The 27,077-nt window shown below is 44.9% G+C and overlaps 1 protein-coding gene across 4 annotated transcripts in view; it reads right to left on the bottom strand.

Moving 5' to 3' along the window:
* Positions 1–23,090, bottom strand: part of MIDEAS (mitotic deacetylase associated SANT domain protein) — a 75,689-nt gene extending 52,599 nt beyond the window's left edge. The window contains exon 1 of one of the 4 annotated variants that reach the window (XM_083506383.1): positions 22,777–23,090. The gene's annotated coding sequence lies outside the window, so the exon portion shown is untranslated. Of the gene's footprint in view, positions 1–1,276; positions 1,939–22,776 lie in introns of those variants that run through there. The other 3 variants (XM_083506382.1, XM_083506381.1, XM_083506380.1) reach the window with 3 other exon arrangements.
* Positions 23,091–27,077: the final 3,987 nt, after the last annotated feature.

Here is a 27,077-nt window from a genome sequence, read left to right as displayed (position 1 = left end):
AGTTCTGGGACCCAGGAGTCACCTGGACTTTAAACCACCACCTTGACTCCCTTCACATCCCTTATCTCATTCTCTAAAAATTTATGAGCACACTGGGACTTAGCTGCCCGTAGGAGAACATTCTACAGGTTTGCTAGCCATATGGGCTGAAACAAGTGGGGAATTTAGGAACTAAACCACTGTTTATTAAAAAAGAGTATCTCATTCTGCAACCCCAATGCTTGCAAAAAGCATGAGATGCAGGAACCACCTTACACAAGCACAACTTTTAAGCTTCCGGATGGGAATGAACGGCTGCTCTGAAACTCGCAGGCCACCCCCTCCCCAAACTAGTAAATAAAGACTTGCGGCCCATCTCTGCACGCGCGGGGCGGTGCACGTTGCTCTTAACAAAATGGAAAATCTGCACGAGAGAGTTCCAATATTTTGGCTTGGGTGTGTTTGGGGGAGGGGGGGGAGTTGGCATTGCAATTCCTCATTAAAATACCGTGGTAACCAGGGGTAAGAGAAGGGAAATCGGAGTGGAGGGGGGATAGAGCAGATAGGGCAATCTTGCACGACTTCCACCCTCAGACACAAAGCATAGCTTAAATTCCACTTCGGGATTTACCCATTAATCAGGAGCAAAGGATTAGGGTGAATTATATGCGGCGGCGACCGGGAGGGTGGGGAGTGCGTGGAGGCAGCGTCGTTTTGAAAGCGCGACGTCTTTGGTCAGAAAAACGTCCATCTCATGACCAGGAGAGAGAGCGAGCAAAGGCCATCCAAATCACCTCTTTCCACTTCTTACTCCCGTTTAGAAGCTGCTCCCATCTGACAAAAGGAACGTTTTGCAAAACACACACACGAGAGAGAGAGAGAGCACTCAGCCTGCGTCTCATTTCCCGGTTCTGAAGGGAGGAAACCTCCTTTCCGCGGCCGCCCCTGAGCAGCGCCGAACTGCGTAGCTGCACAAACAAGAGTGAGGCAAAACGCAGGGCTCGCAGGAGGCAGACAGGCAGGCTTTAAAGAAAACAGGAAAGGCAACCCAAAAAAGTTCCCCCCAAAGCCCTCGATTCGCCCTCCCCACTCTAACTCTTCCATCCACTCCTTGCAATATATATATTGCAACAAATCTAAATATATATTCCACGGCTGCAAGCACACAAGCTTCCCCACGCGCTGCGGCTTCTTTTGGTTTCCAGCACCAGCTCCGCGCTGCAAAGAACAAGCGGAAGAAAAGCAGAGGCCCTGCTCTGGACCGTGCAGACGTCCCCCCTCTAGCTTTCAAACTTACCTCCTTGTTCTCAAGCGCCAAATAAAAGCCAGGCGAGTTCCCATCGCTCTTCTTCGCTCCAGTGCTTCTCTGGTGACGGTTTAAGTGCCAAATCCAAGCAGCAACAAGCGACTGAGGAGGAACAGACCTTCCCGCTACCCCCCCCCCCAGGCTCTCTTGGAAAGAATGCAGGAAGTTTCCTTGCAAAGATCCCGTGCACAAGTTGTCAGCCTGCTCGGTTGCTCGCTCTCTGCGCACAAAGTCCTGCAGTACAGTATTTGCTTGCTGCCGCCCGGGATGTGGAGAGCCCCGGTTTGCTGTTGCTGCTGCTGCCCTCTCCGCCGCCAACCGCACGTTGCAGTGTCAGGATTGCAAGTCTCTGAGTCACAGGATTTGAGATCACAGCTTGGGGAGCAGAGCGGTGGGGAGGGAGGAGAAGGAGGAGGAGGGAAGAGAAGCTCCTTAGCTACGAAGGAGGCAGCAACTGCAGCAGCAGCAGCAGCCACAGCAGAGAGCGCTGGCTTCCCACCCACCCGTCTCCCCGCCTCCTTCTGAGAACCAAGAGATTGCACAACTCTCAGGAAAGGAAATTAGGAGCAGCCACCTCCTGCAAAACACATATGCCCTGCTGCAACAGAAGTAAAACCAGCTCTTCCACTTCATCAGCACAACTGGCTCCTGCTCAGGCTCCCCCACCCGGCAGCAGGCCTAAGCCACGCCCATTTCCTGTGGCCATATAAAGCAAATAAAGTTGTTGTTTTTTAATGTATAATATAATAACCACCCCATGTAACTCAACACTTTCGTTCGTGCGTGCCCGTCTGTGGCTATGAGATGGAGAGAGTGGGCTTGTCCGTCCAAAAGGTTCGGTTGCCAGGAAGATCCAGTTGCTCTGGCACGCATTGCTAGCATCTCGATGCGGCTACAAGGTCAGGGGGAAAGAGTCTGATCACGTTACTGGAAACGCTGTTTTCCCAGGAATAGTGCTGACTTTTTCCCGTTTGGAGGGACGTTTACTTTTGCTCACTCCTTGCTTTTTTAGGCTAAGTCCGTAAATCAGGCTTGTGCGTGATTTTTTGCATGGGGGGGGGAAGACACATCAAAACAAAAGCCCCAATTAAAGCGCTGGAAACTCACATTTGGGCGCAGGAAATGGAACGGGGCCCGGGGGGCGTAAATGGTCTAGGAGGGCCACCAATATGATTAGAAGCGCAAATTTCCCGGCTGCATCCTGAAGGGGTGCAGGCCGATCCTAGGCAACCACGTGCCACTTCGTTCACGGGGGGGGGGTTAAGCCCAAGTAAATCTGCGCAGGATTCCCCACCACCACCACCACCACGTTATTGCATGGGAATAAAATCCTACGAAATGGCTTGCGCCCGATCCAGATTAAAAAGGCGTATAGGATTGGGCTGTCAGGACTTGCACAACGAGGCACTCACGTTTTGCACGCGCGCCCCTACTTGCACCAGCTACTCTAGGAAGCGCCACGACATTTCCTGCCGTTTGCACAAATGCAAACCAAAAACAAAATGCAGACGGGAAGGTGGGGGTGGGAATTGTCACCAAAAATGTGGGAAGCAGGAAGGGTGAGCAGCCCAGAGTAAAACACATCGCTGGATTCGAGTATCGAGAGGCCTCTGAGTTGCTTTGCTGTGACTCATCGCTTGTTCTTGTGCAACAGCTCCAGCTCCTTTATGTATGTGAAAGAAGGCTATTGATAAGCCTTCCCTGAGAGTTGTGAGTTCCGCAACTGTGTGGCCGTCTTCCTCTGGCGCCTCCCACAAAGTAATCTGCATCTCCTCCACCACCACCGCATTTTCAGTTTTTATTTGCATCTTGCACAGCGCGCGGGATATCAATGCAACAGCAGCTTCTGTTTACTACTACGGCAGGAAAGAAACGTGCATTGCAAATGAGTACAAGAGGAAGGAACAGTGCTGTGGCAGAACAGGAAGGAATCGAAGCCCTGGTAGCCTGCTGGTTTCTGCAGCCGAAAAGGAAAAAAGAAGAGGAGGAACAGCAGCCTCATAACAGCTGGGCAACAGTTCTGTCATGTACCATCTTGCAGAGGCATTCACCGCATTCCTCTTGCCGGGAAGAGCCAAATGGGACAGCCCAACACTTGCTAGACAGATGCCTCTAGTCAGGAGGAGATTTGGAAAATTCAAATCATCCAGCTACAAGCAGTGGTGCAAAGTAGCAGAGTTTAGGCAGGCCTAGGACTTGCGATCGGCGGTTCGAATCCCCGCAACGGGGTGAGCTCCTGTTGCTCAGTCCATGCTCCTGCCAACCTAGCAGTTCGAAAGCACGTCAAAGTGCAAGTAGATAAAATAGGTACCACTCCGGCGGGAAGGTAAATGGCGTTTCCGTGTGCTGCTCTGGTTCGCCAGAAGCGGCTTAGTCATGCTGGCCACATGACCCAGAAGCTGTCTGCGAACAAGCACCAGCTCCCTCGGCCTATGGAGCGAGATGAGCGTGCAACCCCAGAGTTGGCCACAACTGGACCTAATGGTCAGGGGTCCCTTTACCTTTAAGTGTGAATTTGCCATAAGGCGACATATAAGGAGATGCCAGAACACAATAAGAAGCTGATGGATCCGGTCAAAAGGACTATCCATTCTAGCACTCTTATGGTCAACCAGATACCCATGTGAAGCAGCTGGTATTGATAGACCTGCTGTCTCTGATAGAGGAGGTAGAACAACAGCCTGTCTCTAGGGTGGTCAACAGATAGACCGCAATCCACCAGTGGGCCATTGATCAATTTCTGGTGGATTGCACAGTGCCTGTTGATAAGTTGGAGTCCTGGAAAGAACTTAGATTGGATATAGAAAAAAAAAACTTTTTTTATTATTTAGGCTTTTATTGAACTTATTCAAGTAAAACTTCTTGCTTTCCCTGACCCCCCCCCCCCCCCGCGCTTACAGATAGATAAGCCTGCCAACTCAGGATAACCATTCATGCATCTGATACAGTGGCCTCTATTGGCCTTATGCCATAAGAAATTCGTTAGAAATTGCTTAAGTAAATAAATGACTTACACTGCCATCACAATTCGAAACACACAAATGCAGTAGGAATAAAACACCCCACTAATTTATAAGCAGCAGCAATGACGTTTCAAAGCACAGCATATTATAATTAACCAAAACAGACTTTAATAAAAAATGTCTGTTAACTTCTGTTCCCTAGGAAGGGAGTTCCAAAGATTAAGAGAAATCACTAAAAAGTCCCAGTCTCTTTAAAATGCCACAAGACTGTTATTTCTGTATAGCACACTAATGTAATTATCCCTCTAGAAGTCATTTAGCACAAATGCATACTCAGGGTTGCCGAACACAGTTCAATTATGCCGTAATTGTTTAAAGATCCTGTATCTGCACCCTTGCTATGTAAATTTAAAACACCTCGGTGGACTGGGTATTTAAGTACCAAAAGAAAAAGGGGGGAAAGCAGGCTGCATACAAGACTGAAGTTAGCCTACGGTACAGGGATGAAAAATCTGTGCCCATCCAGACATTGTGGAACTCAGCTCCCACCAGTCCCAGCTACCAAAGCCAATGGTCGGGGATGATGGGAGTTGTAGCCCAACAACATCTGGAGGGCAACCCATTCTCCAGCCCTGCTGTATAACCCAGTCCTGTCTTCTCTGACAGATGCTTCCTAGGCAGAGGAGCTTCCCAATCCTGTAATCTGAGGTCCTCTAACTGGTGATACTAGAGACTGAACATGGCATGAAGTACGACATAGACAAAGCATGTGCTATACCCCCATCACTCTTTCCTTGTTGCACACACCATGTTTGCTTCTGGTAGCAACCCATGAGTTCACTGGTTCTTCATTAGACTTGCACGTCCTCTGCCTTAATGTAATGCACTGTCACATAATAATAATAATAATAATAATAATAATAATTATAATTATAATTATAATTATAATTATAATTATAATTATAATTATAATTATAATTATAATTATAATTAAATTATAATTATAATTATAATTATAATAATACTGCATAGCTTTCAGATCTCAGAGTAAGGCATTTGTATATAAAAGCCTTTGATCCACTAGACTCTGGCTTCAAACACACCATACTGTATATTGAAAACACACATCCACAAATAATCTGGGAACTTTTATTTATTAAGGGTGCTGGGAGATGTAGCTCTGTGAAGGGTAAACAACAGTTCCCAGGATTCTTGCAGGGTGTGTGCTTTCAATGTATGGTGTGTGTGTTATGCAGCCTCTGCAGCCACTGCTTATAACCTCCCACAAAGTGAAATCAAACAGCCTAGTGGCTCACATTCCAAACCAATGGAAAAACCCCAGGTTCCTGGAAAGGATGCCAAGGGTTTTCTGCTCTGTGCACATCTGGGATCAAGTGTTCAGTGTCAAATGAAAATATGAGACCCGCAGCATGATTCGACATTAATTCAAAGGGACTCTGAATGTTGTTAAAGACAATATGCATTTGGTGAAAACAGCAACATTGACAAATTACCAGCTATGATGTCTCCAGCTCTACCATAATTCACAGTATCACTTGTGTTCCCGTGGGCTCTTTTATTCAGTATGCAAAAGTGTCAAGTTTCATCACATGCAAACAGGATCCACAGAAAAGGCCTGTGAAACCACCAGCAGCCTTCTAAAGATACAATTAAGAGTAATTATAAGTCCTTTCTCTAGATAAAGCTCACATTTGCATGTAGGCTTTGTTCTCTTCATTGCTTCAATGCAGGCTTTATCATCAAAATATCCTCACATTTTTGGATAAGTGATATGGGGTAAGTGAGATATCACTGCAGTTCCCACTTAAAGCAGTGTTTCAGATACATTTGTGGAAGGCCTCATTGCACCATAATCCTATTTATACACTCAGAAGTAAGGCTTAAATGGGGCTTACTCCCAGGCATCCTCAGAGTGTATAAGCAGGTTCCACATTTTTCACTATGCAATTTTTAAAATCTTGAAATGAAGGGAGACATACTTTTGAGAGAGCACATGGCTATTTCTTTAGAAGATGCACAATATATGCCTCGCCCTCCTAACACCACCACACACAGAGAGAGAGAACAAGCACATTCTCCTTGTAACATCCTCTCATTTATTTTATCAGCAATTCCATATAACACACTTTAATGCCATACCCTCCAACATTTCTCCAAAGAAAATAGGGGCATCCAAAATGTTCCAAGGGTGTTTTGGAGTTCTGAAGTGGTGGGCAGTTAAGCACATACACCTTGCCATTTCTCCACTCAAAATCACTCAACCTACCTGTTCTGGAGAAAGCGAGAAAGGGCTGTCAGGGGGACTTTGTTACATGCATCTTGTGATCTCTGTACAACCCCACATACAGGCTCCAGGTCTGCATATAGCCACCTTCTAGGCCTGCAAAGAAATCACTAGATGTTTGCTGCTCTGAGGGACATCTTCCGACTCAGGTCTTTTTGGACCTTTGTGACAGTGGCAGCTCAGGGGAGCAGGATATGCTTTAAACATTCAGGATACTGGAGAGATTACTGTGTATCTTTCCTTGCCAACCAATTCAAGGAGAGTAGTGACAATAAATGTACAATAAATCACTCTACAAGGAGGGGGAAAGAAAGGAAGAGGCACTGTAACATTTTGCTGCTCATTGCTATCACTTTCAGCTATGCCGTAATTCAAATCTTTGGCTGTAGGCACAGAGTGCAAAGCATGCAGTCCTGAGCCAGAGGAACATCAACGACATGGATATTTCTCTTTTTTTGTCGGTTTACATGTTGATGATGCTTTCCAGAAAGCTCTCACACAAATTTATCTTCAGCTTTTCATGACTATCAAAACAAGAGCTCAAATGGTTTAACTTCAGCAAAAGCTTGCTGCAAGTATCGGTGACAGCAGATTTGCAGCCCAGTTATATATACTTTTACTCAGAATTTCCCAGTTAAAGCAAGATACACCCCCAAACACGCCTGAGTAGGACTTCACCATTATCACTGGTGCCAAGAGACTACCACTCCATATTCACCAAACATTAATCAGTTTGTTGTAGTGACAACCATGTTCATTTTCTATTTCCATGCAATTAAATGCTTTTTGTTTGTTTGGCAACAAACCCATGGACCTCTGCAATAGTTTTCAGGAATTACCCACTTCTGCTTTGTTCACACTGTCACCCTTTAATAATTTTGTGTTCATCACATGAAAATTTAAAGCAACTCATGGTGACTTTCCCACGCAATACTTCTTGTGCAGGGTACTCCTCATAAAGCACCATCACTGAATAGCAACACATTAAAGCTACTGCCCTGCAGGCCAAAAATTGTCTGGTTAGTTCAAATAAATTAACCATAGCACTTTAGTCTTGGGTGTTCACTGTGGTTTGTCAGATCACAATGCTATGATGACAGGAGAAGCTACATCTGGCAGAATTGTCTTTTCTGTTAAATTCTGAAAGGTAAATAAACACTTTCCTGACAGCACAGATACAATAGCAGAGTATTCTACGTTGAGGCCAAGAATATCCTGAATAGCAAAAATCTAAAGCTCCAGGATTTTGATAAAAGAAAGGCAGTGACATTTCAGTTGTCAAAGCCTTCACGCTGTGCCTGACTTGATAAAGTTTCATTGAAATATCTGCATTAAAAAGTCACTTTGGAGTAGGTCACTATGTCCTGCCAATTTATTAGCTCCCCAAAATAGACATGTTGAGTAACTAACCATGCCACTAGACTTTCAGATCCCTTCTGTTTAAGCAACAACATATGATTGGAATGTGACTTCAATTATACTAAGCTTGCAGGCATGGCCAAACTTGGCCCTACAGCTGTTTGGGGACTACAGTTCCCATCACCCCTGACCACTGGTCCTGTTAGCTAGGGATGATGGGAGTTGTGGTCCCAAAACAGCTGGAGGGCCAAGTTTGGCCATGCCTGTTCCACAATGCTCTTAAGAAGTGGCACATCACCCCAAAAAAAGTTGTGTCATGTAATGTCCAAGTTGCTCCTATATAAAAACTTAATTCAAATATTAAATTTTTCCCGTCCCCACTCTTTAAATACTTAGAATACATCATCTTAGTTTGTTAATACAGTTGTACCTTGATTTACAAACAGAATCCGTTCCGGAAGTCCGTTCAACTTCCGAAAACATTCAACAACCAAGGAGTTTCCTGTACTCAATTGGAAGCCGCGGAAGCCACGTCAGACGTTCGGTTTCCAAAGAACATTCACCAACTGGAATGATTTCTATGATTCTATTATGTCAGGAGTGCTCTGATGGTGTTTCCTGCTTGGCAGGGGGTTGGTCTCGATGGCCCTTGTGGTCTCTTCCAACTCTATGATTCTATGATTCTATTCTATGGAACACTCACTTCCGGGTTTGCGGCATTCGGGAGCCAAAACGTTTGAGTCGCAAGGCGTTCATCAACCAAGATACGACTGTATTGCTATTAATGACTTGGCCATGAAACCTGCAGCCTAGAAAGCAGGTGATCCTCTGACCGGGTTAAAGCTAAGCTGATCAGTGCTTGAATCACAGGGCCACATAAGCTGCTCAGTGGCTTCAGATGTTATAGAGAAAAGCTGCCAGCACAGTCTCCTCTCACAATTAAATTATTAAGAGGTAACATCTACATGATAAGTAAATGCTTTGTAAGTGAGTTTCACAACAGTTTATTAAAAAAAAAAAATAGAGTGGAGAAGGTGGCAAGACAAAGGCAATTTTTATTTATCCTACAGTCACTTGTCTGCTCTAATAGGTGGAGAAAGAATTAATTGATGCTTCTCTGCTACAACTTCTCTTATCCTTCAGTTCTCTTTTTCTTTCTTTCTTACTGGGGCTCTCTTACACAGATTTACATCTAATGCGCATGGAGCCCTTTCACGTAGCGTTGTTTGCTTAGAAAGTCCAAAGAGGCTCCTGCACAGGAAATATTATAGAATACAGCCTATTCTCCTCTCCTATCCAAGATACATTTTGAACATTATCCTCCATCATCAGCAGACAATGGAGGAAGAGATTGCATAGGGAGCTGCAGGTCCACGTTTGTAATATCTGAAGCTGCTATGAGTTCCTGAAAGGAGGGACAGGATGCAAATGTAGAAGAACTGCGAAGTCTTCCAGTTTTTATTAATGTCAAATATTTATCAAGAATGAACAAGAAGACCACTGAGTCTCTCTCCAAATCACCTTACAATTCTGTATTTCTTGTATAAAACTTAGTTATTTTAACACTTCTCCTCCTCAGTTGTTTTAACACCTAGGAAAAGAAACAAGTGCAACAGCTTGAGGACTTTTATACGTCAGATAAAATATGAATGCAAAATGCCCAGTCGATATATAATCAGCATACATTAGTCTTAAGATTTGGACATTGTGTACTTAACAACTCTAATGCACTCTGTCATACAGGAGAAAAACTGTAGCTCAGTAACAGAGCATCTGCTTTGCACACAGAAGCTCCCAGGATCAACACCCAGCATCTTCAGGCATGGCTTTGAGAGATCCTGCCTGAAACCCTGCAGAGCTGCTGCCAGTCAGTGCAGGCAGTATTGAGCTAAATGGACCAATGGTCTAACTCAGTGAAAGGCAGATTCCTATAGAGGGTATGCCACTAAGTTGTCCTTGGCGTAAACCCATTCAAACTAATAGATCCAAATTAGTTTTGTTTATTAATTTCAGCAGGTCTACTCTAAGCTGAAAAATGATCTATATTCTATAACATAAGAAGAGCCTGCTGGATCAGGCCCAACAGCACATCTAGTCCAGCATTCTGTTCTTGCAGTGGCTGAACAGCTGCCTCTGGCAAACCCCCAGCAGAACCCAATCTGAAGAGCACTCTCCCTTCCTGTGGTTTCCAGCAACTGATATTCAGAAACACAACGATAAGATGGTTATTTTACAAGGTAGTGGTAAGAAAAAGGAGACTATGGGTTGTGGCGCACATCTCACTTTCAGGCCGAGGGAGCCAGCGTTTGTCCACAGATAGCTTTCTGCATCATGTGGCCAGCATGACTGAACCGCTCTGGCGTAACAGGACAACATGGAAACTCCATTTATCTTCCTGCCACAGCGGTACCTATTTATCTACTTGCACTGGTGTGCTTTCGAACTGCTAGGTAGGCAGGAGCTGGGACAGAGCAACGGGAACTCACCGTGTCACAGGGATTCGAACCGCTGACCTTCTAATCAGCAAGCCCAAGAGGCTCAGTGGTTTAGACCACAGCACCACCCGCACCCCAAGGTAGTGGTGACCTCTGATGGCACTGGAGAGACAGTGATGTAAAATGTCTTTTCCATGTTGCTGTCAGCACCAGTGGGTATGTTTTAACTAAAAGTATCATGCACACCATATAATAGCCCTCCCCCTCCCCGCATGGGTGCTATCTAGCAGTCCAGGGCCAGGCCATACAAGATGCTTTGATTCCTAGAATTAGGCATCTCCTCATATGGGCAGCTGGACAGTCTGAAGCTCTGATGAGAAGGAATCTTAATGAGTGCTCTAGAGAGAGGATGACGGAGAGGACCTCCTCCCCAAGCTTCGGGTGTTGCTGTTGCCGCCACTCACACAGCTGCTTCTGTGCACAATCGAAAGCCAACCATTAAAACCCTGAAAGATTTGATACTGTAGAAGCTAATGTAAACACCTGTTTCCATATGAACCTTTCCTGCACACTTAGGTCATTGGGAGAGAGGCCTCTGCTTCAAGTGCCTTAGGCAGCCAAACTCAAGAGGCTTATTAACCTCTTTCTTCCTGGGGCAACCTGCTCTGTCCAGTACTTTTTTATTCCCTCAGTTTTTAGTTAGTATTAATACTGCTGACTAATGGGCTATAATTCTTGGCTTGTTTTGAATAGCTGGATAGAAGTCAACTACAGGTGCAGGGTATACATTGAATTAAATAAAGACGACACCAAAACATTCCTTGTTCTTTCTGTTTTAAGTTTAGTTACATGGGGATTTTAACACTCAAATTAGTTAACGCCCCATAGTAGAAGCATATGTACCAGTCCGAGCTCGAATTTGAAATGCACACCTCCGCATAGGTATTTTTCCTGTTCTCTTCCAACTCTGTTTAGGCCACAGGTGTTTATATTGGTGATAGCCATGGTACAGAACTAAGTCACACAAGTTGCACAAGTGGAATTATTTGAGAAACGGAACAGTAGGCTCCCTGAAGGAAGTACCTGAACCTGCCAAGAAGGCAGACAGGCAAGACATGCAATTCTGGGGAATATCTGCCTGGAAAATAAAAGCCCAAGGGTTTCTGAAGCAATCTAGTTGCCAGAACAAATAACACATCTGTATCACTGTTGCTAAACTTCCATAATTCAATTGCACTGCACTGCAGATGTTCAACCAACCTGCTTCAGTGTCTGGATTTTGTGGGTGTGGGGATCAACTACAGTATGTGCTGATTATTACATGTACTTCCACCTTAGTCCCAGGCAGTGCAAAAATGTAGCTCTATGTTCTGATGCAGAATTTATTTATTTAGGACCTATTCATGCCTCCTTCCCCAAACAGCATTAATTTACACCCATAATAAATACAGCAAGATTCACACTGCCCCCTCAGTGGGATTTAATATTACTGTTCTTTCTCCGCGCTTCTTATGCAAATAAAAGAAAACAGTGACTATTCCATAATTTCTTGCACTGAGCAATTGGCAAACTACATGTAACATATATACACATAACAAAACCTTGATTTCCTTTTTTTAAAAAATGAGAAGCAGCCTTGGCATAGGCGGATTTAGGGGAGCGCAACTGATGGGCCCAAACTGGGCACCAAGCCAAGAGGGCACTGCAACAATGCTTTGGATGGAAGGCGAGAGGCAGGGGGGCACCAAATGTTGGGGTCCCCCAGGGCACCACTGAAATTTGAAGGCCTGAAGTCCCCCACTGGTCTTGGGAGGCTTTGATTTTGTGCAGAAGGATGGCAAACAGACACCTAGCTGGAGTTGATGGGACTTGCAGCTGAAAACACCTTGAGGGCACCAAATTGGCCAAAGCTGCTCTAAAGAGTCCAGGGAGCCTTCCCATTCTGTCCTCAAAAAAGTCCTCTGCGGTATGCCAGGCTGAGAAATAATGACTGCCCATTACATTGCCAGCCCCAGACTTCTTATCTGAATCATGTCGCCACCCCCACAAATAAAGCAACCCCCAAAGTTGCTGTAATTACAGCTCCTGAAAGGGGGGGGAACACTGCTATCCACCAATAGCAATATTTTCATGTATCTGTGGCTGCTTTCACATGGTAGTTTATTCCGTTTCCCTAACTAAATTTTTGCATTATATTTCAGCTTTCACATGACATAAAAAGTCACTTCTGAAAACATTGCATGTTTAGCTCTGATTTCTGTGCCATTTGATGCTGGGGAAAAATCCATTTGCAGCCCCCTTAACTCAGAAAAATTGTGGGAGTAACGTGATTAAAATTGTGGCAGTATACCAGCATACAGTTCTTTCTTGTTATTTCCATGGAAGAATCATGGGGTGAAAAAAGTACGTATGTGAAGGAGGGGGGTTAGTGATGTTGTCCAATACTGTTTGTTGTTGTGTCACACTGTGCCCACTGGTCTGGTTTAAATTTAGTTTAACATGCTGGGATATTGATCAGAAATCCACAGCTACAATAAAGGGTCTGAAAGCCACATCTTATGAGGAACAGCTGTGGGAATTGGGTATGCTTAGCTTGGAGACTGAAAAGAGATGTGATAGCCATCTTCAAATATCTTAAGGCCGTCACATGGAGGATGCAGCTTGTTTTCTCCTGCTCCAGAGGCTAGGACCCAAACCAATGGATTCAAGTTACAATAAAGATCTTCCTGGTGCTTAGCTGGAATCTACTTTCTGTCAGTAAGAGCTGTTTGACAGTGGAACAAACCCCCACAAGAGGTGGTGGACTCTCCTTCCTTGCAGGTTTTTTAAGAAGAGGTTGGATGGCCATGTGTCGTATACAGTATGGTCTAGTTGAAATTCCTGCATTGCAGAGGGTTGTACTAGATGATTCTGGGGTCCCTTCCAACTCTACAATTCTATCATTCTATCATTCTAATGCAGTATCTCCTATATCTGTGTAAAATATCAACTTGTATTATTTGTACAGGTCTGCAGATTGGGAGGGTTATTATGGTACTATTCCTTGGATTTGAGAGTCAAAATATAAGACCACCTTTTTAGATTTAAAGGTGTTTAAAATTCATTTTAAATATATGGCTAAATACTAGCTCACCTTGATAACTGGCATTTTAAAACACATCAAAGCATGCTGGCCCTTTATTTATTAGCAAATATGAGTGGGTCAGCATGTGCCAATATTAACAAGTGTTTGGGTCATTGCCTTCAGCCTCAACTGCATCTGTTTCATAATGCCTTCAAACAGAGGCAGCATGTAGTGAAGCAATTTCCAAACTCACTTTGTACAACAACAACAACAACAACAACAACAACAACAACGTACTGCTGTTACAACTGCTGTGCAACTGAAGACCAAATAAGAAGTTTAAATGCTCTGCAATTATATTGACTAGATAGCCCCCCCCCAATATAAATCAACATTATTTATTTAATGCTGATCCAACTATACCATACTCTATTCTAGGAATGGCAAATGTTACTAAAATTCATAATGATTTATAAGAGTATTGACAATCTAATGGCCTGTGGACACAATTGGTTACACTAATTTTGCCAGGGATGGATGAAATGTTTTCCATTTACTTCGATTTCCGATGTGCTCCAAAAGTAAGCCTGAAGCATAAGTAAGCTGAAAGTGAGCCAGGAATCCATCGAGATGAGGAGCTCCTGACTCACCTCTTTAGCATTTTGAGAAATGTCATGATCCTGTACTTCATGTAATTGTATATGGTAGCCATAAAGCAGTACTGTAACAGGAAACCCATACCTGTGGACCAGGAGTGTCCCCCTCTTATACAACAACACAAATGGCCCATCAGAATCCTACGCCATGTCCTAAATACATCAGGAGAAGCCAACATTTTTGGGCCACATTTGCAAACCCAAGCAACTGTCATGGGCATTGTTTCACACCACAACTATCTTGGCAACCCCTGAGTTACATCTTTACAGCTGGATTCAGTGGAAACAAAGGGAAACAAGGCCTGACCCATCACAATTCACCATAATTTAGCAGCCTAAAAACTGGACAAATTTTCTACATAATATACACCCATTAGATCCAACCTCAACGGCTCCCACTCCTCCAACATCACACCAGCCATGTACATTTGGTGCCGGTTCCCCACCAAGGCAGTTGCTCCCAAGTAGTGTCACAATACATGTGTGTGGTATGTGAGCAAGAAAGAGAGGGAGAGGGAGAATAAAGGAAGGAAGGAAGGAAAGGTACTTGGGAAGCAGGCTTAGCCAGGCCTCCCTACTTAAAAGTTTCTCATCCCCAAGGACAAGCAACCCACTTGTCTACAGTTTTCAGCATGTTGGTAGCGGCAATTGAGTAAGGGTTGGCATCAACCCTTTGAGCTCAGCCCTGGAGCAGTGGGGGCGCCAGCATTTTTGTTGAGCACTGCCTCACACCAGTGACTTGTGGATGAGCCAAAACAGGCAGTCAGCAAAAGGGTGTGTCTGAAGCTTCCTGTTACAGAATGGCAAGCTCCAAAAAAATATGAAAACAAGTCCTAAGATGCATTTGAACACAGGTTATTATCCCATTTAACCACCACGTCTCTGCTTTTGACATGGAGAGATCTGAAGGCAAGGAGCACCAAGCAGGGAAACCTGATCTTCACACTGAACTACAGCATAGCTGTCAATTTTCCATTTTCTTGCGAGGAATCCTATTCAGAATAAGGGAATTTCCTTTTAAAAAAGGAAAAAAATGACAGCTATGTACTACAGTGGTACCTCAGGTTACAAACACCTCGGGTTACAAACACTTCAGGCTACAGACTCTGCTAACCTGGAAGTAGTATCTCGGGTTAAGAACTTTACCTCAGGATGAGAACAGAAATTGCCTGCTGGCGGCAGCAGGAGGCCCCATTAGCTAAAGTGCTACCTCAGGTTAAGATCATTTTCAGGTTAAGAACGGACCTCCGGAATGAATTAAGTTCATAACCAGAGGTACCACTGTATGGAAGAATGGAACAATTAATTGAAGTTTGAACCTGGGCTCCTCTGGTTTAAACCTCCAGGAATACAGACCTCCCCCCCCCCCGGCAGATTGTCTATGAGTCTTGGTTTTAAAATTATTTATGTAAAAATCAACCCAATAGACACATGCAGGGGGACTTAAAAGATTTAAGATCAGCATACAAATACCCAATCACACAGTTCACCTAGATAACTAATTCATTATTTTAAAAAGAAAAAAATAGTTTCTAGTCCATGCTAGTGAAACCAGAGGAAATACTGGAAATATGTGGCATGTTAAGCCCTCAAATGCATCAGAAACACAATAACTGTAACTGTATCTGACTCTCTTGGGTGGAGAGCAGGCACTCCCACAGTTATATAGCATTACTCAGCAAACACTGCACTCCCAGTCTAGTTTAGGAAGCCTGGCAAAATTTACAACACAGGAGTCAAGCACATCTAGGCCACTGGTTAACTTCGTAACTTTATTTTAAGGAGGTACCTTTGCACTTAAGCTTTTATGAAAATGGTACCTTCCAACCTGAGGATCTTTTCTGTAACACCCGGAAATGTTAGTGGCTGGCAGTAATCACACAAAGTTCATGGAAACCTTCTATATTTCCAACAGCAAGGGTGTGCAGATTACTTGTTTAGTGGGTCAGCCCTGTTAGCTCTGAATGTGTTACCTGTAGTTTCCCGGCTGAATTTCATTAAGATGTCCAACAGTCCTGCTCCTGGAGTGAAATTTTATTCCAGCGTGTTTCACAATCAACGTGTTTTGCAACTCTTGAACACGCTTTCCCTTTCAAAGTCCCACCAGGGCTGGAGCAACTCAAGGTCTCAGAATTCAAAAGGTGCTGTGCTCCTCTTCAAAATGAAAAGATGCAAACCATGGGACAACAGTTCAGATGTACCCCCCTCCCCCAGTTTTCCCAATAGAAGCTTCTAATCCTTCATTTGATTGTTTCTGGCCTGGGGAAGATCCCCGAATGGGAGACTATTGTCCTCCCCACTCCCAGCACACATCAGGATACAGAGCGGGAACAGAATCATTCGCTTTCAGATCAACAACGTACCTTGAGCCATTCCTGCCTCTCTGCCTTGAAACCTTTGTTCATTCAGTGTGGTGTAGTGGTTAGAGTGTTCAACTAGAACCTAGGAGACCAGGGTTCAAACCCCCACTTAGCCATGAAGCTCATTGGGTGACCTTGGGCCAGGCACTGCCTCTTAGCTAACCTATCTCACAGGGTTGATGTGAGGCTATATAGTAATGGAAACAGGGGGGGGGCGACTCTGTATGTCACTTTGAGTTCCTTAGCAGAGGTGAATCTAGTACAGGGGTCAGCAACCTTTTTCAGCTGTGGGGCCGGTCCACCGTCCCTCAGATCATGTGGTACGCTGGCCTATATTGGGGGGGGGGTGAATGAATTCCTATGCCTCTCAAATAACCCAGAGATGCATTTTAAATAAAATCACACATTCTACTCATGTAAAAACACCAGGCAGGCCCCACAAATAATGCAGAGGTGCATTTTAAATAAAAGGACACATTCTACTTAGGTAAAAACACACTGATTCTCGGACCATCTGCAGGCCGGATTGAGAAGGTGATTTGGGCTGCATCCGGCCCAAGGGCCTTAGGTTGCTTACCCCAATCCAATACATAAATAGGGGCACAACCACCAGCCCTTGAATTCACTCCTCTACCTCTCTTTTTAACAGCACTGTGATTTGCAGGAATTAGCAGGCAATCAACCATGCCATTAAAAACCCTTGATTATTTCTGCCAAAGAGAGAAAGAAAAAGGCTATGCAAGGGGTTTTCTAGAGAGCTTGAAACCTTTACTGCAGTCAGTGCTGCCATGCTTGGCAAATATACTAAACTACATGAAGAAGCCCAAAGTGTCGCCACACCACTACAACCCCAATTGAAATGTGTGGCGGTGACATGATCAAAAGGAGGGATCTCTGCATAGCAATTTCCTCCCTTGATTAGCAGCTCAGCACACAGAAGCAGCTGTCACATGTAGCAATGCAAAGCAGCCTCTGTGAAGCAGCTCTGTGGTGCTGGTCTGTATCCACTCTCAGGGCACCTTTCACACTTTAGGGCTGCCGATTGCCCCAAACGTTTGTGTGGTCAAAAATAAATCGGTAAAAGGATTAATCATGCATGCAGCACATTTCAAATGTTAAGAAACAAAAACCACACATGTAATTTCAACAACTTTCATAACAGTCCTGGAAGGTAGACATGCGTCTTGGAATAATGGCTTGCCTATGGCCAAGTATTTAGTATGTGGCGAAGACAGCATTAGAACCCAGGACTTGCCAGCTGCTGCTTAAGAGTCATAGAATCGTAGAGTTGGAAGGGATCCCAAGGGTCATCTAGTCCAACCCAACCTCTCTATTAGGACTCTCCAGGGCACCGCCACCTACCCAGCCACCCATTACTAGCTGTTTTCCACTCTCGTTGGGTATTTTTGCCTGTCTAGAATGTGTTGTTGAACTAAAAAAAAAGTCTCTTGCTTCCAATTGCTCTACTCAGTTTTGCCTGTGGCCCCTCCCAGCACTGCCATGCGGCCTCCAGAAGGTTGCTTAGAAGGGAATGTAGCCCTAGGCAAGTTTCCCTAACCCTGGCCTATGCAAACAAAAACTACAGCCACAATATTAACACATGCTTTACCGTATTACAATTCACCGTTCCTCCATGCACACGCACCCTGCACCAAAGCAAGCCCTTCTCAAAGTTCCTATTTTATTTCCCAAGGCTATGCCAATTTCACAGAGGGTGGCAGTGGAGAAGAGCAGACAATCATTTTTAATCTTCACTATGCAATCGCTTTGAACACTCTGCTTTCAAAGCTTCCTGAAATGTTAAGATTTTCTTCCAGGACTGTGTTGTCTTTTTTCCTCTAGGGCTTTTATAGGCATATAATTTTCTTGCACCATTCTTTCTCTTCTCCTTTCCTTTTTTGTAAGTGCAAGTACAACCTTAAATGCACATCTTCCACCTATTATTGGGAAGACTCCAAGGAGGATCATATACTTGAGGTCAAGCAGGAACTTGGCAGCTACCTAAGGAGCAATTTATCAGTTCTTTATTTGCAGCGCAAATCTGCCCCCCAAGTAGAGACAGGGTTTTGCACAGTCCTCTTCATGTACTCTTATGCAATCACCCCCAGAATATTAAGAGATACGTGCCAGCTATGCTTGTGAGATCCTCATGGTTTTTATATGATGCAACCAGATAAAACTTTTGATCAGACTCCACGTAATACCCAGAAACCATATCTGCAATAAAGTGCTGAGTGCACTTTGATTCCAGGCACTCATACACCAGCAGCAATTTTTATTTTCAAAAGTGAGAGGCATACAGATCAGCTGGTGCGTCAGTTGATCTATAATGTAGATCTGAAACATACAGTGACTAAGTTTCTGTTGCACATTCTGTCTTGCATCGACAGTACTGTGGAGCTCACTGAAAGATACCCAGATGCACTGTTAAGGTAGCAGTTGCAATAACAAAAACTTAGAAGCAACTTCCCACAATACAGAGGTAAACAGTCATTTGTGTCTGAACAGCTTGTTCAGATTGCACAATTATCATTTTTGTTTTGCTTTCTTTGCTTTTCTTTCCCCAACACCAACACCTCTTTGCAGAAAAAACAGGAAACTGCCTTATATTGAATCAAGCCATTAGTCCACTGCAGGGGCGCCGACTTATAAAAAATATTGGGGGGGCCCATACCGGGGTCCTGCCGCTGGTTCGCTCGGGTAGCCGGGAGAACGCAGTTTGAGGTGGCGGTGTTGGGGAGAGACCCTCGCTCAGGGCGCCACTAGACTTGGCGGCCGGCGGCCTATCTGGGGGGTTTTGGAGCGTATTTCGGCGGAGCGATTGGGGAGGAGGGGGCTTGTTGCCGGATTCTTCAGCTGGGCCGGAGATCCGCTGCTGGGGGTCCCTGGGCCGAGTTGTGAGCACGGCCTGCTGAAGGGAGATCCAGCCGATTGCGCGACGGGGACGGCCGGGGCTCTCCAGCTAGGGCGCGCGGCTGGCTGGCTGGCGAGGGAGCAGGTGGGGAGGAGGCGGGGGTCCTCACTCTCTTAGGAAACGCACCCGCGCGCCTGATTGCCACGAAGTCCGAAGGGTGCGTGTGTGGAATTAAAAAGCAAAAACGAGATACGGGCAGGGCAGGGCAGGCAAAGAATTTTCTGCAAGAGGATGGAGGGCAGGTTGAAGAGAAAATCACTCAGGATGAGACAGTCAAATCAGCCATGATAAAATGGGCTCAGGATATTGGGTATAACATCATGTTTGAGGACTGGGAAAGGTTATGGACCACCGGAATGAAATTCACGGCATGTAATGCCTTGAAGGAAAATATTATGAAAATGATTTATAGGTGGTACATGACCCCAGTCAAGCTTGCAAAAATATATCACCTGTCTGATAATAAATGTTGGAAATGTAAGGAGGCTGAAGGGACATTCTTTCACCTCTGGTGGACTTGTCCAAAAGTGAAGGCCTTCTGGGAAATGATCTATAATGAGTTTAAAAAGGTATTTAAGTATACCTTTCCCAAGAAACCAGAGGCCTTCCTCTTGGGCATTGTTGGCCAGAAAGTGTTAAAGAAGGATAGAACTTTCTTTATGTATGCAACTACAGCAGCAAGAATACTTATCGCAAAATAATGGAAGACACAAGATTTGCCCACACTGGAAGAGTGGCAGACGCGATTGATGGACTACATGGAACTGGCTGAAATGACTGGCAGAATCCGAGATTTGGGAGAAGAAACAACGGAAGAGGACTGGAAAAAATTTAAGGACTATTTACAAAAACAATATAAGTTGTATGAATGTTAAAAATTTACACGATTCGGAAACTATAGCTTCAGCAATTAGATTTGGGAAACAGGAAATTATATTTTAAGTAAGAAAAGGTCAAAATCTAAGGTAATACTATGTTTAATTTAAGATATAAGTAACTGATGAAAAGTATGTTAAATTTAGAGGTATAGTATTTGAAAAGTACAAAATAAGGTACGAAACAAGGTAATAATTTGCTGATATCTTTATTATAAAGAATGCAGGGTAAGGGAGATGCGAGGAAGTCCAGTTAGTTATATAAAAAATGTGTTGAATGGTTGGTTTTCTTTTCTTCTTTTTCTTTTTTTCTTTTTCTTGTTCTTTTACTTTTTTCTTCAATGTATGTTTCTAACTTTGTATTTGAAAACTTAATAAAATATTTATAAAAAAAGAAGAAGAGAAAATCCTTTCGCTTTTCTGGGGCTCAGGGAAGTCTCAGAGCCGGAGGTTGGGGAAGGGACCCCCTTTGCTCTGCCCTCTTCTCCCGTCTTAGATTCGCATGGGGGTCCCCGCCCGAGCTTGCCTGGCCACCGGGCCACACAAGGGCCGCGCTCTACGCGGCACACCTTGCTAGCCGCGCAGCTGTCCTCCGCGGCTGCGGAGCGGCCCTGCGCTGGTGCCCAGCCCCTCTGGGCGCCCGCTGCGCTGCCAATGACAAGCGGGCGACGTCGCGGGCAGGGAAGGCATCGCTTTCTTTCCCGATCCTGCATCCTCCCAGTCTTCCAGCCCTTTTTGGGGTTGGAAGCTCGTCTCGTTCGCCCTTCTCCTTTCTTCACCCTGCGCGCAATTTTCCTCCCTCGTCTCCCTCCCCATTTCTCCTTCCTTCCTTCCTGACTGACTGACTGACTGATGGGCTTGGGCTCGGGCTCAGGCTCGGGCTCGGGCTTCGGGTAGGGCTCGGGCTCGGGCTCGGGCAGCCACAGCGTCGGCGGTGTTGGCGATCGGCGGCGCGGGGGGATGGCCCTCCCGGGGGAGCCGGCGCTGCTCAATGGGGTTGCCAAGGAGACAGGCCGGCCGCCCCCCTCCCCCGGCCCGGCGCCCCCCGCCGCACCGGTGCCCGTTATTGAGCTGGTGCGCGCCGGGCGCCCTATAAAAGCCGCGGACGCGCCCACCGCCGCCCGAGATTATTGGGGGGGGCTGAGCCCCCCCAAACGAATTTTTGAGGGGGCTCGGGCCCCCTCAGGCCCCATGGAGTCGGCGCCTATGGTCCACTGTACTGTGTGGCTCATAAGTATTTCAGATTGGAGTCTCTTCTAGCTGTACCTGGAAATGCCAGGGATTTTGCATTGAAAGCAGATGCCCTTCCACTAAGAAACAGCAGCTCCCTTCATCTGTCTCAAACCTCAGTAAAACTTTTGTTTTATCCATGCTGATAATACATATCAATAATACATCTAATACAATACAATAATACGTATGCAATATCACAGCAAGCAAGAGCTCAGGGCAGAATTCAACAGAAAAGCAAAGCAAAAAACATGTCCAATGTGCAGCCTGCAAACCTAATACATCCAAAATAAACCTTCATCCAGGCTTATCATAAGACTTGGATTGTGCAAGGCACAGTCACATATGCAAGTGGGTGGTTGGACAGCTTTGTCGACAAACTGCCAAAGTACCCGTCCTTTACAGTTACTGCATGATTAACAGCACACAACATCTGCCAGAAGTGCCGTGCAACAAGCTTTTGTCCTAAAGGTGTCTTTCTGTTTTGTTTTGTTTTGTTTTGTTTTGTTTTGTTTTGTTTTGTTTTACATAAAAAAACCAGGCCACGACGGGTGGGGGAAGCTCGTTTAAATCCCAAAAGATCCTTTGCAGCCTGATGAGACGTCATCATTTGTTGCAAGGAGGCGGGCAAGGCTGCTTCTGTTTCCTCAGCACAGGCTCGTCCCATATTTGGAAGAGCCACTTCGACCCTCTCTCTCCCACCCCCCACCCCCGCCCCCGGTGCGAAGTCAGCAGCAAGGGCTCGTCCAACAGGACTCTTTTGTCTGCGGAATAAACTTGAGCCACCAGCGCCGGAGTAAACAAACGAACAAAAATGCAAAACGTGGATTGTTGTTGTTTTTTAAATGCACGGGCGGATTTGATCCGAGACGAAATACTACTCGCTAAAAGCCTCTTTTGCAGAGACGCTCGCAGGTTCCGGAGAGGAGAAGCGACAGAACCGAATTAGTCCGAAGAGGGTGGACTCCAGATCCTCCCCCCAACTCCACACACACACACACACACACACACACACACACACAAAAAGTTCAGTCGGCTGCTGCTGCAGCAGCTGCTGTCACTTGTGCCCGAGCAACGGCGTTTTCTCCGCCATCCCAGAAAAACTCCGGATCCCCATTCTGTCTGCTCCACTTCACATCTACCCGAGCCAAACCCAATAATCCACTTGCATCTCTCTCTGTATTTCTCTCTTTTGGAAGTGGGAGGCGGAGCGGGTTGGAAGTAACAAGAAAACGAGGAGATCTCCTGCTACACTACCCAGACTATATTAATCCAGGCAGCAAAGGACAAGGAAGCAAACATCCAAACCGAGCGCGAAAGTTTTGCTCACCTTCAGTCGCAGAGAGTCGCTGCAACAAGTCCTGTCCTGAGTCCAGTCCGGGGCAGAGGAATCCACTGCCAACAAGAAGCCCAAGAAGAAACGGGGGCGGGGGGGGGATCTTGCAGGCAACCAAACCCCAACTTTTGAGTGCCTTTCGCTAGGATTGTGGGAAGGCGTCACTTCCTAGCGCGGTAAGTAGCCGAGGGGTGGATGCCAGAGCAGGCCCTTTAAAAGGCAGCTCCTCCCTCTGCTTGCTTCACCCGCCCTGTGCAGCCTCAGCCACAGAAGGGACTGCTGCTGCTGCTGCTCCCCTCCTCCCAAGTACGTACTGTATCGCCTGAGACTCAGGACCCCTTTAACCTTCAGGGCGAGGTGCTTGTATCGACCCCACGACAAGTTAAAATGAAAGAGAGAGAACGCAGCTTCAGATTCCTATTGCACGCATTTGTAAAAAGTAAAGGGAGAGAATGGAGAAAGCCCTGGGGTTTCAGCCAGATGCCCCTGGAAAGCTTGCAGGAGCATAGTGGAAACAGGAATCCTGTTGATGGCTTGGAGTGGGGGGGGGGTCCTGGTACTGTCATCACCTTCCAAGAGATGTCCCGCTGTGCTTCTGTCATCCCCATCGAAAATGCTAGTCCTGCCTAGGGCCATAGCCTTTAAGAACTAGGAGGGATACCGTAGTTGGCGTGGATTGCAGTTAATATTGTGTGTGCATTGCTTCTCAAATGTGCAGTCCCTTGGCAGATCAAAGACCTCCCCAGCCTCTGCTTAGGCTCTCCACTCTGCAGGAAGGTTGGCGGGGAAAGCCAGCATCTCTCTCCTGCAACCCAATTTCCCCAGTTCAGCATCCTGCTCATTTCTCCTTCCTCTGATAGAGCCAGCCATTCCAGCCCCAGTCTCAACAGCACTGCAGGGCTCATGACTTGTTGTTTAGTCATTTAGTCATGTCCCACTCTTCGTGACCCCATGGACAAGAGCACACCAGGCACTCCTGTCTTCCACTGCCTCCCGCAGTTTGGGCAAACTCATGCTGGTAGCTTCAAGAACACTTGAATAACTTGAAGCTATGAGCTATGCCATGCAGGGCCACCCAAGATGGACAGGTCATAGTGGAGAGTTTTGACCAAACATGATCCACCTGGAGCAGGAACTGGCAAGCCACTCCAGTATCCCTGCCAAGAAAACTCCATGAACAAAGACAACAGGGCTCATGACTACTGCCTCCTATAACAGCATTTATTTATTTTTTATGCAGCTGTTTTGTGCAAGGGCAGTTCTGCACAAGAGAGTTCCTGTTGCTTTTCTTTTAAGCACCATGCACGATGTGCCTTTAGCAGCAACCAGTGGAAAGGGCAGGCTGCATCTTTTCCTTTGGACTGATGGAAACAAAGTGGAAGTAGGGATGTGGCAACAGATGGCACCCAGTAAAATCTTACCGTGCATGTAAAAAAGGCCAACGTGCAACCTGCATAATGCACTTTAGTGCACCAACAATCAAGTCATATGCAATTTCTATTGGCTCCTTCCTTTTACTGGATTATCTGTGGGATGGGAAAATCTGCATTTAGTGGGCAGAAATGTGGGGTGCCTCTTGGATGAGGATGACGATGACATTGTGTGGATACCAAAAGAAAAAGGAAGGACGGGGAGCAGCTTCAAATCCACATTAAACTTCAGTGTATGAATGACCTCCAACTCTAACCCTGTCTTGGAAGTCCCAATTACTTAATATACACGTATGGTAAGGAACTCAGTGAAATAACTTCAGCATAGCTATACTTATACTAACACATATATTTTTATTTATTATTAAGAGAAACTGAATACCTTCTTTCCTACTACAAATCATGTCACCAGCATTTATTATTGCACAGCTCCCTTGCAGGCAGTCTCTCCATGCCTTACATTTCCCCGTTTAAACCTAACATCAGATTTTTCTTTTCTTTTCATTGCAGCAGCTGTTGTTGCCAGGCTGTCCTCCCTGTTGCTATGATTTGCAAGGCTTGTGTATTTTCCAGTTCATGATTGTCTTGGATGAACATTGTTCATTCCACACGTACACCCCACCTTCAAGTAATACCTTCCATTTTTGAAATAAACAAGAACAGTTTAACAAACAAAAAGCAGTTTCTGGAAACACAGAATAGTCTGTTCTGGGAGTTAGCATTTGTATCCTCAAATAACCTCTCTAAAATGTTTGGATGGAGCAGACTGAAAATTAAAGTGCCATACAATTTGATAATGTCATAGCTGTTAAAACTATTTGAGAAAGACACAGGTGAGGCTGAGAATCCGAGAACAGGTCAGCACCACTCCTTTCTGCAACTTTATACTCTGCTGGTGGTACCAACTCCTTTGTTTTTAATTCAGGGAAATAACCCTGCTGAAGTCAATGGTGCAGATGGGTAATTTTAGACTGTGACCTTAATAGTTTTACACTCTTACACACACACACACACACACACACACACACCACAAAACCCTGCTGTAATGGTCAAGTGTTGTTGTTTTTTTAAATGATAGTTTTCATTTATATACATTACAACAATTATTTAACCATAATGTTAACATTTTCAACTTTGACTCCTTTCCTCCTCCTCCTTACATTTGTTTTCGTCCTTCCCTGCATACTTCAGCTTGCCTTAACTTATTATTTTAATCATCTATCTATCTCTCTATCTATCTACTGCAGATTTTTACAATAAAATGTGTAAAATGTCTCCATCTGTTTACAATTTGTTTGTAAATGCTCAATAAACCATTTCCATTCCTTTCTAAAAAGTTTGTTGTCTTGATTTCTTATTCTTCTGGTGAGTTTTGCCATTTCCGCATACACCATTTCTGTATCCATTCTACTTTCATCGGGATCTCTTCATCCTTTCACTTTGGGGCAAATACATAATGGTCAAGTGTTTTAGCTGAGTTGTGAAGCACACAATTAACATACCACTTCTCCTGCTATTCCATGCTTTGCAAATGCTTCCGTATTCCTGATATGTAAGAGGAGGAAAACAAACCACTATTTACCAGCTTTGATTTTTATTTCAAATTAAATCACAGCACCATCATGATTAAAGGGATAAAATGGAGTTTGCTTCTGCTGTCCTGATACTAAACACGACCAATCTGCAACTATGTACAGTGGTGCCCCGCAAGACGAATGCCTCGCAAGACGAAAAACTCGCTAGACGAAAGGGTTTTGCATTTTTTGAGCTGCTTCGCAAGACAAATTTCCCTATGGACTTGCTTCGCAAGATGAAAAACGAAAACGTCTTGCAAGTTTGTTTCCTTTTTTTTAACACCGTTAATACAGTTGCGACTTGACTTCGAGGAGCAACTCATAGAACGCGGTGTGGTAGCCTTTTTTGAGGTTTTTGAAGACTTTGGTGATTTTTGAAGCTTTTCCAAAACTTCTTTTGCAGCCATTTGGTAAGTTAAACTTTTAAAACTTTTTGGGGGGTTTTGGATTTTGGGTTGGGGTGTTTGGAATTCAAGGACTTGGTGTTGGGGAGGGGTTTGCAAGAATCTGGAAGCTTGTGTGTTTTTTTCTGCATTTTTCTGATTTTCTGTGACCATTGGGCCACTCTGCTGTTTTTTTTAAAAAAATTCTGGATTTGAATTTCTGTGTGGTGGGTGGCTGGGGGAACAGTTGAGGAGGGGGTTCTTCAGCAAGAAGCAAAGAGTGGAAGAGGAACCTTCTTCGAGTTGTCCCCCAGAGTCTTAGAAAATGTACTGTACACTTTGTTGATTTTTAAATGTTTTTCTGTCATGTTTAGAAACTTAATTTATTGTTCCTTCAATTTTTGAAATGCTCTTTACAGTATGTGTGACTTTAAAGAGCACTTAATAAACTCTTGTTGTACCAAATTTGGCTTTGTTTGGACTTTTTTTGACCATAGGAACACATTAATTGAATTTCAATGCACTCCTATGGGATTTTGTGCTTTGCAAGACGAAAAATTCGCTAGACGAAAAAACTTGCGGAACGAATTAATTTCGTCTTGCGAGGCACCACTGTACTGCGTGTGCCATGTCTAGCCAATTTCTGACCAGGTGGTTGGCAACTCTGATGCAATTCCCAAAATAAGGCCTCCTTCTTCCCAAAAAAGTACCACAAAATAAGTATTGTTGTATCATGGAGCTAGACGGGGCCATGAGAATCATCTAGTCCAACTCCCAGCAACGCAGGAATATGCAGCTGTCCCATATGGGGACTGAAACTGCAACCTTGGCATTATCAGCACCATGCTCTAACCAACTGAGCTATCCACCAGGCATCTAAAGACTAACAAATTTATTATCACGTAAGC

This window comes from Podarcis liolepis (assembly GCF_965112155.1).
Source record: "Podarcis liolepis genome assembly, chromosome: 1".
Lineage (NCBI taxonomy): Eukaryota > Metazoa > Chordata > Lepidosauria > Squamata > Lacertidae > Podarcis > Podarcis liolepis.
This window is presented reverse-complemented; position numbering and strand designations above follow the sequence as displayed.